Raw genomic sequence first — 16,705 nt, forward strand, 5'->3', positions numbered from 1 at the left:
TATCTCCGTTATTTGGTCACCTACGCCGACCTAGTTTACATCATTGTAAAGATGGGATCTTCTACTTTCATAGCCAGGCTTTGCTTTTGGAAAGTCCCCAACCAAAGCTGTGATATTCGTCATTATAATTAAAATCGCAAAAATGAAAATTTGGGTTTTATTTGCGACTATTGTGATATCTTCGTTGTTTGATCACCTACGAGAACGTACTTAACATCATTAGAAAGGTGATATTTTCTACTTTCATCGTCAGGACTTGCTTTTGGTATACCCCATATAGAAGCTGAGATATACGTTTTGGAAGAAAACGTTGCCTTTTTATCCACATAAGTTTTTTGCCCATTCCGACCCCTAAATATTATCCGACCATCACCAAAATCAATAGGCTTCTTCACCTCCGGGACCTCCATCAACATCCAAAATTTCGTGACGATCCGATCAAAATTGCGACCTGTAGCGTGATTACAAGGTTTAGATGGACAGACGGACAGACGGACGGACGGACTGACGGACGGACACACATAGCCAGATCGACTCAGCTCGTCGAGACATTCATTTTGGTATATATAAGTATGGGTCTACGACCATTATTTCGATGCGTTACAAACTTTTTGGCCAAAACCAACTTATAATACCCTCCCCACATAGTGGTGTAGGGTATAATAATTTCTTTAAAACAAAATCCGCGATTGTTGAAAAAAATATGTTTTAAAAAATCTACGAATTTTGAAAATATATTAATAAAATATTTTTAAAATAAAAAATCCGTGATTATTGATAAATTATGTTTTAAAAATTCACAATTATTGATTTTTTAAATCTATTATTATTTTTTAAAAATCTACGATTATTGATTCTTTTTACATCCAAGAGTTTTTTTTATCTACGATTATAAAATCCGCGTTTTTGGATTTTTTTAAATACACGATTATTGTTTTTTTTTAAATACACTATTATTGAATTTTTTTCTGAAATCCACGATTATTAAAACAATATTTTTTTAATGCACGATTATTAAATATTTTTGTTTTACGATTATTGAATTTTTCTAAAAATCGCTATTTTTAATTTAATTTAAAATTTTTTTAAATGCTCGATAACAACATTTTTCTTCTAAATACGCGATTATTAATAATTAAAAAATGCACGATTATTAATAATTTTTTAAAAACAAAATCATCGATTGTTAAAAAATGATGTTTTAAAAAATTCAGGAATTTTGAAAAAATATTTTTTAAAATATCCACAATTATGAAGAAAATATTTTTAAAAAAATCCATGATTACTGATAAATTATTTTTACAAAAAAAAAAAAAAATATCACAATTATTGATTTTTCTAAATCAATGGTCATTGAAAAAATAGTTTTTTTTAAATTCAGGATTATTGATTTTTTTAAGTCCACGATTATTAGTTTTTTTTAATCTACGATTTAAAAATCCGCGATTTTTTAATTTTTTTTAAAATAAATGATTATTGATTTTTTAAATACACGATTATTGAATTTTTCTTTCTAAATTCAATATTATTAAAAAATATTTTTTATGCACGATTATTGAAACATTTTTTTACGATTATTGATTTTTTAAATCTCGATTTTTTTTTAAATTCACTATTATTTAAAATTTTTTAAATCCTCGATTATTGCATTTTTTTAAATTATTAACAATTAAAAAAAAAATCCACGATTATTAATCATTTTTTGAAAACGAAATCCGCTATTATTTTAAAAAAATGTGTTTTAAAAAATCCGCGATTATTGAAAAAATATCCTCTAAAAAATTCACGATTTTTGAAAAAAAAAAATTCTTTTAAAAAATCCAAGATTTTTGAAGAAATATCTTTAAAAATATCCACAATTATTTAAAAAATAAAATATTAATATTATTGATAAATATTTTTTTTTAAATCCGCAGTAATTGAAAAAATTCTCGATTATTTAAAATTTTTCAAATCCTCGATTATTGCATTTTTTAAAATTATTTATAATTAAAAAAATCTACGATTATTAATCATTTTTTTGAAAACAAAATCCGCTTTTATTGAAAAGATATTTTTTTAATAAAAACCACGATTTTTGAAAAAATGATTTTTTTAAAAAATCCAAGATTTTTGAAAAAAAATCTTTAAAAATATCCACAATTATTTAAAAATAAAATGTTAATATTATTGATAAATCATTTTTTTGTTTAAATCCACAGTTATTGAAAAAATATTTTTTAAAAATCCACGATTATTGATAAGATTTTTTTTAAAAAAGTTCCCAATTATATGTTTTTTTTTTAATCCGTGATTATTGAAAAATTATTTTTTTAAGAATCCACGATTACTGATTTTTTTTTTAAATCTACGATTAGTTTTTAATATACGATTTTTGAAATTTTTTTTAAATACACGATTATTGATATTTTTTTAAATTACACGATTATTGATTTTTTTCTTGAAATCCACGATTATTAAAAACATATTTGTTGAAATGCACGATTATTGAACATTTTTGTTGTACGATTATTGTTTTTGTTCAAAATCCCGAGATTTTTTAAAAAAACACGATCATTTAAAATTGTTGTAATTCCTCGATTATTGCATTTTTTTAAATTATTAATAATTTTTTTAAAAACAAATTCCGCGATTATTGAAGGAATATATATTAAAAAATCCACGATTTTTTAAAAAAATGTCTTTTAAAAAATTCACTTTTTTTCAAAAAATATCTTTTAAAAAATCCACGATTTTTTAAAAAAATGTCTTTTAAAAAATTCACTTTTTTTCAAAAAATATCTTTTAAAAAATCCACGATTATTGAAAAAAAACAATTCTTTTAAAAAATTTACGTTTCTTGAAAAAATATCTTTTAAAAAATCGAGGATTTTTGAAAAAATTTCTTTTAAAAAATTCACGTTTTTTTGAAAAAATACCTTTTAAAAAATCCATGATTTTTGAAAAAAAATGTCTTTTAAAAAAAAATCACGTTTTTTTGAAAAAATATCTATTAAAAAATTCAGGAATTTTTAAAAAAAATTCTTTTAAAATATCCACAACTGTTGAAAAAATATTTTCAGAAAAATTCCTTATTATTAAAAAAATTTTTCTTAGAAATTAGTAAATAATTAAATTAAATCAAATCCTTTGAAGACCTAAATAATATCCTTTTTATTCCATTTCAATTTTGTTTTTTTTTTATAATTCCTGCCACATTCTTGTATTCTCCTCCTGCATTTAATTAATTGTGGTAATACATCCTTTCATTTCGACATTATATCAGTTTTTTTTGTGTGCTGCAAACCTACATAATCACCAAAGGACATTGGAGAGAAAAACACCGCAAACTGACAGTTACCACAAAAGCCAGGTCAGCTGGTTTTCAGTTGATGGCTGGCTGCCTGGTTATTATACAGCAACATTTTTTTGGGTGGCTAGTTGGTTGGTGTGTCATATAGATATTTATTATATAAATTCATTTATTTAATTCGTAATACAAAAAGCAAAGAAAACAAAGAAGAAAAAAGGAAAGAGACAAAATATTGCAATATCAGCATTTTAAGGTGGCATAAAAACTAGAATTTCATTTGCCCTCCCATTTTGCAGCTAAAAGCAAATATTTTTTGGACAGTTTGGCATGTGTTGCTACAGCAATAGGTTGGCGTATTTTATTGTCATATATCGTATATCTTCATTTTTAGAGATATATCGCCACGTGGCCATAAAGAGAGAGCGCAAAATAGAGGGTATAAGTTCGCCTAAAAGTATGCACAATACACATAACTATTTAATTTATGCCTAACTCTATGTGTGTGTAGCTTCAAGAATGCATATACAGTTTTCTGTTTCTTCTTTTCAATTTTTCATTCTTTTAGTCTGTTTTGAAATTTTACCCCCAGTTTTATTTGTCCTGTGCCTGAATGTAGGCTATGGTTTATGGCAAACAGATATTATACCAATGTTTCAGTTTCAGCTACAGCTTTCACTATCAGACTTTGAGCTATGAGCTAATCTTTGTTGGTGTTAGTTGGTAGTTTTATGTGTGCGAGTATTTTCTTCTTGCCATCGGGAAGGTTGCCTTGAGAATTCTCTTACATCTTATTATGGTGTTAGTTATTCCTAAAAGTATACTTTAATTGCTTATTTGCATTTTAGCACAAAGTTTTGTTATTCTTTAGCTCAGCACTTTTCTGTTATAGCTTTGAAGTTTCACAACTAAGAAACAACTATTTTACTCTATAAATTTAAAGTTTTTTTCTTTGAGAAAGGGGAGAGAAATGGAAATGGAGGTGGGCTGGAGTGTCTCCTAGTAGTGCTGATAGCATCATCATCAGTGAGTATTTTAATAGCATCTAATTAAACTTTAATTTCTTTAGTTGGTGCGTAATGAGGTTTTTCATTTGAATGCCTTGGAAAAATATCCGAATGGGAGAGTAATTGGATCGGACATGAAATTAGTTGCAGATGTTTTTATTGCAAAAAAAAAACTTATTAGAATGTCTTACCGAGAATTTCTGATGGTAGGATCTTGAGAAGAAAATTGTACATACCTAAAAAGAAAGAAAAGGAATTAAAATTAGCAATAGTAATGGAAAAAATGCATATCTTTAAGGACAACATATGGAAATGCAATTATTGGGCATACTTTTAGGGTCAGTATATTTTATGAATACTTTTAGGGAGTATATATCTCAGTTATTACTATGGCGAAGCTGTTAAAGAATAAATACTCATGGGTCAATAATCGTTTAAGAATATTACTATTACAATTTTCTATTGGCTATGAAAACTGATATTTATGGTGTAAAACACTGACCTATATCAGTCCTCCACGCTAAGAAAAACTTGACCATCTAATCACCTATAAATTAATTTTGTACTAAATAATAAATATAAGTTTAAAGCAAATAAATTTTTCAATACAAATATTAATTTAATTGTTTCACTGCTCTAAGTATTATTTATGATTTGGATCACTACCATCTAAGTAATGACAACCATTGGTTGGTATTATGATAACAATGTGTCACAAAGTTGATAATGAGAGCAATACACATTGGATGCGGAGCGGACAAATGCATTGCATTCGTTGTTGTCCCCCACGCACACACAAATACCGAACGACAAAATGACATTAAAGCAGGTCAAGAGTGATTGATGAACTTGTCAAGTGTTTTTGAGCGAATGCAAAAGGAGTGAAACGATAAAAATTGGACAATGAAATTGGACAGCATTGTTTGTTGCGTAAAATATGGCATAATATTTTGCAAAAAAGAAAAATAATTACCGTTAATTTTTTTTAAAATCATGGATTTATTAACGACTATTTTTTACAACAGCGTGGATTTTTAAAGAATATTTTTCAATAAATGTGATGTTTAAAGAACAAACTTTCAAAGAACATTTCTTCCAAAATAATGGATTCTTAAAAAAAATATTTTTTCCAAAATCATGGATTTTTTAAAAAAATAGTTTTCCAAAATCAAGGATTTAAAAAATATAATTTTTTCAACATCAAGGATTTCAAAAAAAAAAAAAAAAAAAAAAAAAAATATATTTTTTTCAAAATCATGATTTTTAAAAAAAAATATTTTTTAAATAAACCTGGATTTAAAAAAAATGTTCTTCAATAATAACACATTTAATATTTTTTGCAATATCGTTGATTTTTAAAAATATTTTTTCCAAAACCGTTGAATTAAAAAAAAAAAATAATTAAAAAAAAATCCAATCGCGTGGATTTTTAAAAAATAATATTTTTTCCAATATCGTGCATTTTTAAAAAATACTTCTTCCAAAATCGTAAATTTAAAAAATATATTTTTTCCAATATCGCGGATTTTTACAATTTTTTTTCCAAAGTAGTGGATTTTTAGAAAATGTTTTACAATATCGCGTATTTTTAATACCAATTTTTCCAATATCGTGGATTTTTAAAGAATATTTTTTCAAATATCGTGGATTTTTAAAGAATATTTTTTCAAATATCGTGAATTTTTTAAAAAATATATGTTTTAAATAAACCTGGATTAAAAAAAATGTTCTTCAATAATAAAACATTTAATTTTAATCGTGGATTTTTTAAATAATATTTTTTACCACAATCGTTGAATTTAAAAAAATATATATTTTTTCCAAAATCGTGGAATTTTAAAAAAATAATTTTTTTCCAATATCGAGGTTTTTAAAAAAAAAATATTTTTAAAAAAATTCTTCCAACATCGCAAATTAAAAAAAATATTTTTTCCAAAATCGTAGATTTTTAAAATATATTTTTCCAATGTAGTGGATTTTTAAAAAATGTTTTTTTTTCAATATCGTGGATTTCAAATAATATATTTTACAATATCGCGAATTTTTAAAAACAATTTTTTCCAATATTGTGGATTTATTAAGAATATTTTTTCAAATATCGTGGATTTTTAAAGAATATTTTTTTCAAATATCGTGGTCTTTTATAGAATGTTTTTTCAAATATCGTGGATTTTTAAAGAATATTTTTTCAAATATCGTGGTCTTTTAAAGAATATTTTTTCAAATATCGTGGTCTTTTAAAGAATATTTTTTGAAATATCGTGGATTTTAAAAAATATTTTTTAAATAAACATGTATTTAAAAAAATTGTTCTGCAATAATAAAAAATTTAATTTTTTCCAAAATCGTTGAATTAAAAAAAAATATTTTTTTCCAATATCGTCGATTAAAAAAAAAAATATTTTTTCCAATACGTGAATTTTTAAAAAATATTTTTCCAAAGTAGTGGATTTTAAAAAAAAATGTTTTTTTTTCAATATCGTGGATTTTAAGAAATATGTTATACCATAGCGCGAGTTTTTAAAAACAATTTTTTTCAATATCGTGGATTATTAAAGAATATTTTTTCAAATATCGTGGATTTTTAAAAAAATATTTTTCAAATATCGTGGATTTTTAAAAAAAATTTTTCCCAATATCGTGGAATTTTGAAGAATATTTTTTCAAATATCGTAAATTTTTTTTAAAATATCGTGGATTCATTAAGGAACATTTATCAAAAATGGTCGATTTTTAAATAAATTTTTTCCACTGTCGTAGACTTTTTAAAATATCTTTTTTCCAATATCGTGAATTGTTAAAAATTTTTTCCAAAATAGTGAATTTTTAAAAAATATTTTTTTTTCAAAATCTTAGATCTTTTAAAAAACTATTTTTTTAAATAAACATAGATTTTAATTTTTTTTCAAATTCGTAAAATCTAAAAAAAAGGATTTTTAATAAACTAATTTTCGATAAATTTGGGTTTTTAATTTTTGATTTTTAAAAACTATTTTTCAATAAATTTGGGCTTTTGGTTTTAGTTTCCAATATCGTGAATTTTTAAAGAATAGTTTTTCAAATATCGTGGATTTTTATTAAATATTTGTTCAAATATCGTGAATTTTTAAAGAATATTTTTTCAAATATCGTGGATTCATTAAGGAACATTTTTTAAAAGTCGTGGATAAATTTCTAAAAATTTGGAAACATTTCACAAAAATTGCGGATTTTTAAATATTTTCCAAATATTTATAAATAAATATTTACCACGATGTTTAAAATATAGTTTTCAATTGCCGTGGATTGTTAAAAATATGTTTTACAATATTTTTGATTGTTAAAAATTATAATTTCCAATATCGTGGATTTCAAAAAGAATATTGCTTTCCAGTATCGTGGATATTTTAAAAAATATATTATTTTCCAATATCGTGGATTTTTTAAAATATATATTATTTTCCAATATCGTGAAATTTTTAAAATATTTTTTTTTTTTCAATATCCAGGATTTTAAAATTATATCCAATATCGTGTATTTTTAAAGAATATTTTTTCAACTATCGTGGATTTTTAAACAACATTTTTTCAAATATCGTAAATTTTTAAAGAATATTTTTTCAAATATCGTGGATTCATTAAGGAATATTTATCAAAAATTTTAGATTTTTAAATAAATTTTTTCAATTATCGTAAATTTTTAAACAATATTTTTTCAAATATCGTAAATTTTTAAAGAATATTTTTTTCAAATATCGTGGATTTATCAAAAATTTTCGATTTTTAAATAATTTTTTTCCACTGTCGTGGATTTTTTAAAATATCTTTTTTCCAATATCGTGGATTGTTAAAAATAATATTTTCCAATATTGTGGACTTTTAATAAATTTTTTTTTAAAATCGTGGATTTTTTAAAAACCTATTTTTAAATCAACATAGATTATAAACTTTTGGATTTTTAATAAACTATTTTTCAATTCATTTGGGATTTTAATTTTGGATTTTTAAAACAGTTTTTCAATAAATTTGGGTTTTTAGTTTTAATTTTCAATATCGTGGATTTTAAAAAATATGTTTTACAATATTGTGTATTTTTAAAGAATATTTTTTTTTTAAATATCGTAAATGTTTAAATAATATTTTTCAAATATCGTGGATTCATTAAGGAACATTTATCAAAAATTGTCGATTTTTAAATAAATTTTTTTCACTGTCGTGGACTTCTTAAAATATCTTTTTTTCAATAGATAAAAAAATTTTTGGATTGTTAAAAAATATATTGTCCAATATCTTTGATTGTTAAAAAATGTATTTTCCAATATTGTGAACTTTTAACAAAATTTTTTCAAAATCGTGAATTTTTAAAAAAATATTCTTTTTTCAAAACCGTGGATTTTTTAAAAACGTATTTTTAAAAAAACCTAGATTTTTATTTTTTTTTAAGTCGAAAATTCTTTAATAATATTTTTATATTTTGTATTAACTAATTTTCAATAAATTTGGGTTTTTATTTTGATTTTTTAAAAACTATTTTTCAATAAATTTTGGGTTTTTAGTTTTCAGTTTTTAAAAAATTATTCTTCAATAAATTTGGATTTATAATTATTATTCCAAAATCGTAGATTTTTAAATATTTTTTTTTTTTCCAAAACCGGTAATTGTAAAAACTATAAAAAATAATATATATCGTGGATTTTTAGAAAAGATTTTTCCCAATGGCGTAAACATTAAGAAAATTCAGAAAAAATATTTTTTCCGAAATGAAAAATGTTTACAAAATTGGAATAGTCGTTGGTATAAAAAATAGTTGCTTTAAAAAAATATTTTACTTTCAAAATGGTAAATATTAATTAATTTTTTTTTAAATTTGTCAGGTAGTATGAGCTTGCCCCTGATGAAACTTGTACCGTCGTAAGGGGGACAGTGAATGCAAGTTGTTATAACAAAAATAGAAGTGATTCGAGAGTAGGACCAGCTCAACTAAACTTTTCCGAAATTTTGTGTAGGAGGTACCCGAAGGAGTGGACCGATTAAGTCCATATTGGAACCTCATCTAAGTCTGATAGAAATTTCACGATGTGCAAAGTATGGACTAAATCGGTTACTCCCTTCAAGAGATATCGTGCGCAGAAATTTTCCGTACATTTTCGAATTTTTATGGGGGAGGTACACGAAGGAATGGACAGATATGGCCCATCTACGAACATAAACTAATGTTAGGCAAAATATTACGAATCGGTTGATATGTTAGAAAATTATCGTGAGCACCAGCCAGCCAGACAGACAGACGGACGGACATTGCTAAATCGACTCCAAATTGTCTGAAACGGATTTCGTCCAAACATACTTGGGGTCTAAAACCATTATTTCGATGAGGCACATTTTGCCCGCACGAAAGTGTATATACCCTCGTTAGCATAAATGCTGAGGGTGTAAAAATTGTGTCTCCAAAATCGCACATACATATTAAAAATTCAAAAATAAACGAGGATTAAAAAATATATATTTTCTGTAGTATCGTAAACTTTTGAAAAATACTTTTTTCCAAAATCGTTGATTTTTTGAAAAATCTTTTGTTTCAAAATTATGGATTTTTTAAAAACCCTTTTTTTCAAAATCGTGAATTAAAAAATACTTTGTTCCAAAATCGTGAAATGAAATATACATTGTTCGAAAGTCGTGTTCTTTAAAAAAAAAATCCAAAACCTTTGAGTTAAAAAATATTTTTTTTTTCAAAATCATTGAACTTTTATTTACTATTTTTTCTTTTCTTAAATCGTTGAATTAACAAAAATATTTTTTCCAAAATCGTTAAATTAACTTTTTTTCAAAATCGTGAATTAAACAAAAAAAAAAAAAAAAAAAAAAAACGAAAAAGAATAGTCGCTTGAAAAAAGATCGCGGATTAAAAAAAATGATTTTTTCCAAAATTGTAAATTTAAAAAAATATTAATTAGACAATATTTTTCAATAATCAAAGGCATTAAAAAATTTCAATAATCGAAGGCATTAAAATTTAAAAAAATTTAAAAAAAAAATCCAAAATCTTTGATTAAAAAAATATTTTTTCCCAAAATCAATGAACTTTTATTTAATATTTTTTCTTTTCTTAAATTATTGAATTAAGAAAATATTTTTCAAAATTCTTGAACATTTTTTTCCAAAATCAATTCAAAAAAAAAAAAAAGATGGCGGATTAACAACAAAAAAAAAAAAAAACACGATTTTTTCCAAAATCGTAAATTTAAAAAATATTAATTAGAAAATATTTTTCAATAATCGAAGGCATTAAAAATGTTGTCAATAATCGTGTATTTTTTAAAATGATTTCTTCAAATTCGTAAATATTAGCAAATCCAATATAATAGGAATATTTTTTAAAAAAATAATTTTTTTCCAAAATCATTGAAGTTATATAATATTTTTCCTTTCTTAAATCGTTGAATTAAAACAATAGTTTTTTTTCCAAATAGTTGAATGTTAAAAAAATATTTTTTTTCAAAATCGTTAAATTATTTTTTTTCAAAATCGTGAATTAAAAAAAAAACGAAAAAAAGATGGCGGATTAAAAAAACATGATCTTTTATAAAATCGTAAATTTTAAAAAATATTAATTAGAAAACATTTTTCAATAATGGAAGGCATTAAAAATTTTCAAAATCGTAAGTATTAACAAATCCAAAATAATAGGAATATTTTTTATAAATTGTGAATCTTTAAAAAAGTTTTTTTATAAATCATAAATAAATTCCTAAATCGTGAATTAAAAAATACTTTGTTCCAAACTCGTGGATTTAAAAAAATTCAAAATCTTTGAGTTAAAAAAATATATTTTTCCAAAATCTTTGAACTTTTATTTAATATTTTTTCCTTTCTTAAATCGTTGAATTAAAAAAATATTTTTTTTTAATGTTAAAAAAATATTGTTTTCCAAAATCGTTAAATTAATTTTTTTTTTCAAAATCATGAAATAAACAAATAAACGAAAAAGAATATTCGATTGAAAAAAAGAGATCGCGGATTAAAAATAAATGATTTTTTCCAAAATCGTAAATTTAAAAAAATATTAATTAGAAAATATTTTTCAATAATCGTAAGCATTAAAAAATTTCAGCAATCGTGTATTTTTTAAAATGATTTTTTCAGAATCGTAAATATTAACAAATCCAAAATAATAGGAATATTTTTTTTTAAAATCGTTGATCTTTAAAAAAATTATTTTGTATAAATCATAAATAAATTCCATAATCGTGAATTAAAAAATACTTTGTTCCAAAATCGTGAATTAAAAAATACTTTTTTCCAAACTCATGGATTAAAAAATACTTTTTTCCAAACTCATGGATTTAAAAAAAATCAAAATCGTGAATTTAAAAAAAATCCAAAATCTTTGAGTTAAAAAATATTTTTTTCCAAAATCATTGAACTTTTATTTAATATTTTTTCCAAATCGTTGAATGTTAAAAAAAAAAATATTTTTTTCCAAAACCGTTAAATTATTTTTATTTTTTCAAAATCGTGACTTAAACAAAAAAACGAAAAATAATAGTCGATTGAAAAAAAAGAGATCGCGGATTAAAAAAAAATGATTTTTTCCAAAAAAATAACAAAAAATATTAATTAAAAAATATTTTTCAATAATTAAAAAAGTATTAAAAAATTTCAATAATCGTGAATTTTTTTTTAAATAATTTTTTCAAAATCGTAGATATTAACAAATCCAAAATAATAGAAATATTTTTTTATAAATCGTGGATCTGTAAAAATGTATTTTTTTTAATCATAAATTTTTTGAAAACTTTTTTCCAATAGCCTTTTCTAAAATACATATATTTTAGTATTGAGTTTAAAAAATTATGTTTTTAAATTTGGATTTAAAAAATATTAGGATAATATTTTTTTAAATATGTATTCGAAATACAAAATATTTTTAAAGGTCATTTTTTACTATGTTTATGTTTCTTTAATATCGTATTGTTTAGATTTTGTAAATAACAAGAATATATCCGTAAAAATATTTTTTTAAATATTGGAATTTTTAAAACTTGTGGATTTAATTTTTTTGATGGCTTTTTATTGTTGGACTGCAGAATAATACATGTTATGTGTTTTTTTTTTTCAGATAAAGTCCATATTTGGTTGCTTTGCCAAGTGGCCAAAAATCATATTCTCCTAGAAAATTATTATTGAAGGCCGAACATACCAATTATCGGGTAATTTTAAAAATTGCTTTTCAAGGTGCCTGTGGGATTTTATCTCCACACCATTATTGATAAGAAAATTAGCACTCTGAATTGACAATACTTTTGATGTTAGAAAAACTCCGACAAATTTCCATAGACTGGGTGTGTTCTTGTTAATTGCGCAATTTTGTAAAACTCTATATAAAAATAAACAAAAAATTCACTCTTAATACAGAAAATTATGTTGTGTTATTTATTTATTTATTTAGTGGCGACAAGTGTTTTTGTCTAGGTTTCACTGGCGTACATTACATTTCAAGTGGTATCTTTTGTTAATTAAAATTGTACAAGTTTCAGACTTCTTTTGTAGTAATTTTGTTGAGAACAATATTTAATACATACATACGTATACATACAACCTCCTACGTAATACCTTCAACAACATTTTCTCTTCCAGATAAGGCCCTTCACTTGGCGCTTGATCTGTGACGCCAGCATATTTAAGTAGATCGCTGGAATAAAATATGAGTATGTAAGCGAGCAAATAACCATAAACATGTCACCTATTCCGCTTGCCCATTGGACATATGCATCACAAAATACTGCGTAATTCTCTGAAGAATCCGATAATATTGAAGGTTATAAAATATGTGACAGGTATTTTCAAATATTGTTTTTATGACAAGTGAGTGCACTTCACTGAAGGCGAGAGACTTCTCACAACAACCATAACTTTGTAAACAAAAAGGGCAAATGCCCTCTTAACACCTAACTGTCTGAGTGTGTAATCACCTCATTATAGGTTAACTTTTGACGTGTGTTGATATCTAAACGACAACAACTTTCACCATATGATGACGATGGTGATAATTGTTGTTGTTGATGCTGTTTATTTGTATTTATTTGAAAGGTGTTTTGGATCACAAAAATACACATTTTTTATTACAAATAAAATATTACAACAAACAAACAAAAATATTTATTACAACAAATGTTTTTGTTACAATTAAAAATGGGTCACCACCTCTTTAGGCAAAACAAATGTTCAGCCTTTCACACCAAATACCCTTAGGCTGGAGAATTGATTCGTGACACTCAAAAGATTGGAAATGAAATACATATGACAATTATAGGTAACGATAGTTCACTATGTGCGAATAATGAATGGAGGTATGGTAAGAAATAAAAGAGAGAAAGGGAAGTTGAGATTAAAATTATTCTATTAAAATTTCAACGAAAATTGAACAAATATGTAAAACGATTACTGATTTTTTAAATTAATATTATTGAAAATAATTTTTAAAAATCCAAGAGAATGGAAAATATTTTTTAAAAAATTCAAGAGAATGGAATTTTTTTTAAAAAAATTTACTACAATGGAAAATATTTTTTTATTCTCGAGAATGGCAAATATTTTTTACAAAAATCCACAAAATCCAAAAATCATTGAAAATATAAAATCAATAAAAAATCCACGATCATTGAAGATATTTTTTTAAAAATCTACGATCATTGAAAACATTTTTTTTTAAAACACACAAATCATTGAAAATATTTAAAAAAAATCCACGAAAATTTGAAAATATTTAAAACAATCCACGATCATTGAAAATATTATTTTAAAAATCCCGTCGTTAAAAATATTTTTTAAAAAATCCACGACGACTGAAAATATTTTTTAAAAAGATTATTAAAAAAATATTTTTTTAAAAAATCCACGATGACTGAAAATATGTTTTAAAAAGATTATTAAAAAAATATTTTTTAAAAAAGCCACGATAATTCTAAATATTAAAAAAAAACACGGTCACTGAAAATATGTTTAAAAAAATCCACGATAATGGATTTGTTTTAAATCCACGACAATTGGAAATATATCTTTTTAATCTACCATGATTGAACATATTTTTTGAAAAATCCGCGGTAATTGAAAATATTAAAATATTAATATTAAAATAATATGTTTAAAAAAAAATCCACGGTCATAGATTTGTTTTTAAATCCACCATAATTGAAAATATTTTTTTTTTTTAAATCTACAATGATTGAAAATATTTTTTGAGAAATACGCCGTAATTCAAAATATTAAAAAAACAAATATCATTGTAAATATTAAAAAAACACGACAATTGAAAATATTTTTTTTTAAACCCACGGTCACTGAAAATATTTTTAAAAAAATCCACGATCATAGATTTGTTCATAAATCCACGATAATTGAAAACAGTTGCTTTTAAATCTACCATGATTGAAAATAGTTTTTGAAAAATCCGCGATAATTGAAAATATTTTTTAAAAAATCTACCATCATTGAAAATATTTTTTGGAAAATCCACGAACACTGCAAATATTTTTAAAAAAATCCACGATCATAGATTTGTACTTAAATTCACGATCATTGAAAATATTTTGTACAATATATCATTGAAGATATGTTTACAGTATTCACGATCATTGAAAATACATATTTTTTTAAATCTACGATCATTGAAAATTACTTTTTTTTTAAATCCACTATCGTTAAAAATACTTTTTAAAAAATCCACGATCATTCCATGATCATTGAAAATATTTTATATAAAATTGAAAAAAAAGTTTTTTAAAAAACATTTTTTTTTTAAATTCACTATCATATTTTTAAAAAAATATTTTTTAAATAAATAAAACACTGTAAAAATCCGAGATTTTTAAAAAAATATTTCCAAAAAAATCCACGATTTTTTAAAAAAATCAACGATCATTCAAAAAATATTTTTAAATAATATGAAAAAAATATTTTTAAAAAATCCACGATCATTGAAAAACATTTTTAAAAAAACCACGATCATTGAAAAAATATTTTTAAAAAAAACCACGATCATTGAAAAAAAAAACATTTTAAAAAGACCATGATCATCGAAAATATATAACAAAGATCATTTAAAACATTTTCTAAAAAATCTATGATCATTGAAAACATTTTTCAAAGAATCCACATCATTGATAAAACATTTTTAAAAAATCCACGATCATAGATCGTCATTGAAAATATTTTTTTAAAAAATCCACGATCATAGATCGTCATTGAAAATATTTTTTTAAAAAATCCACGATCATAGATCGTCATTGAAAATATTTTTTTAAAAAAATCCACGATTATTGAAAATATTTTTTTTTTGAAAAAATGTTTTTTAAAAAATATTTTTTTTGTTTAAAATCCACGATCATTCCACGATCATTAGAATTATTAAAAAAAATGTTAAAAAAATTAAAAATCCACGACCATTGAAAAAGTATTTTTCAAAAAAGTCCTGATTATTAAAAAATATTTTTTTAAAAAACATTTTGAAAAAAACCACGATCATTAAAAATATATAAAAAAAGATCATTGAAAGCATTTTTAAAAAATCTACGATCATTGAAAATTTTTTTTAAAGAATCCACATCATTGATAAAATATTTTTTAAAAAATCCACGATCATAGATCATCACTGAAAATATTTTTTTTTTTTTTTGGAAAAATGTTTTTTAAAATTTATTTTTTTTAAATCCACGATCATTCCATGATCATTGCATACAATTTACGATTATTGAAAAAATGTTTTTTAAAAAATATGTTTTCGAAAAAAAAAAACTATCATTGACAAAATATTTTTTAAAAAAATTCCTGATTTAAAAAAAAATTTAAAAATTATTTCTTAAAAAATCCACGATCATTGAAAAAATATTTTTTAAAAAATCCACGATCATTGAAAAAATATTTTTTAAAAAATCCATGATCATTGAGAAAATATTTTTTTAAAAATCCACGATCATTGAAAAAATATTTTTTAAAAATTCCACGATCATTGAAAAAATATTTTTTAAAAAATCCACGATCATTGAAAAAATATTTTTTAAAAAATCCACGATCATTGAAAATATATTTATAAAAAAATCCATGATTATTGAAAAAATATTTATAAAAAAATCCACGATTATTGAAAAAATATTTATAAAAAATCCACGATTATTGAAAAACTATTTATAAAAAAATCCACGATTATTGAAAAAATATTTATAAAAAAATCCACGATTATAGAAAAAATATTTTTTAAAACTCCACGATTATTGAAAAACTATTTTTTAAAAACTCCACGATTATTAAAAAACTATTTTTTAAAAACTCCACGATTATTGAAAAAATATTTTTTAAAAAATCCACGATCATTGAAAAAATATTTTTTAAAAAATCCACAATCATTGAAAATATATTTATAAAAAAATCC

General features: G+C 22.6%; 1 protein-coding gene across 5 annotated transcripts in view; it reads right to left on the minus strand.

Moving 5' to 3' along the window:
* Positions 1–16,705, minus strand: part of LOC141393803 (beta-1,4-glucuronyltransferase 1) — a 216,279-nt gene that overhangs the window by 148,725 nt on the left and 50,849 nt on the right. The gene's annotated exons all lie outside the window — the stretch shown is intronic.

Source organism: Musca autumnalis, unplaced genomic scaffold, assembly GCF_047663935.1.
Source record: "Musca autumnalis isolate F117 unplaced genomic scaffold, ASM4766393v1 scaffold_2, whole genome shotgun sequence".
In the NCBI taxonomy this organism is placed as follows: domain Eukaryota; kingdom Metazoa; phylum Arthropoda; class Insecta; order Diptera; family Muscidae; genus Musca; species Musca autumnalis.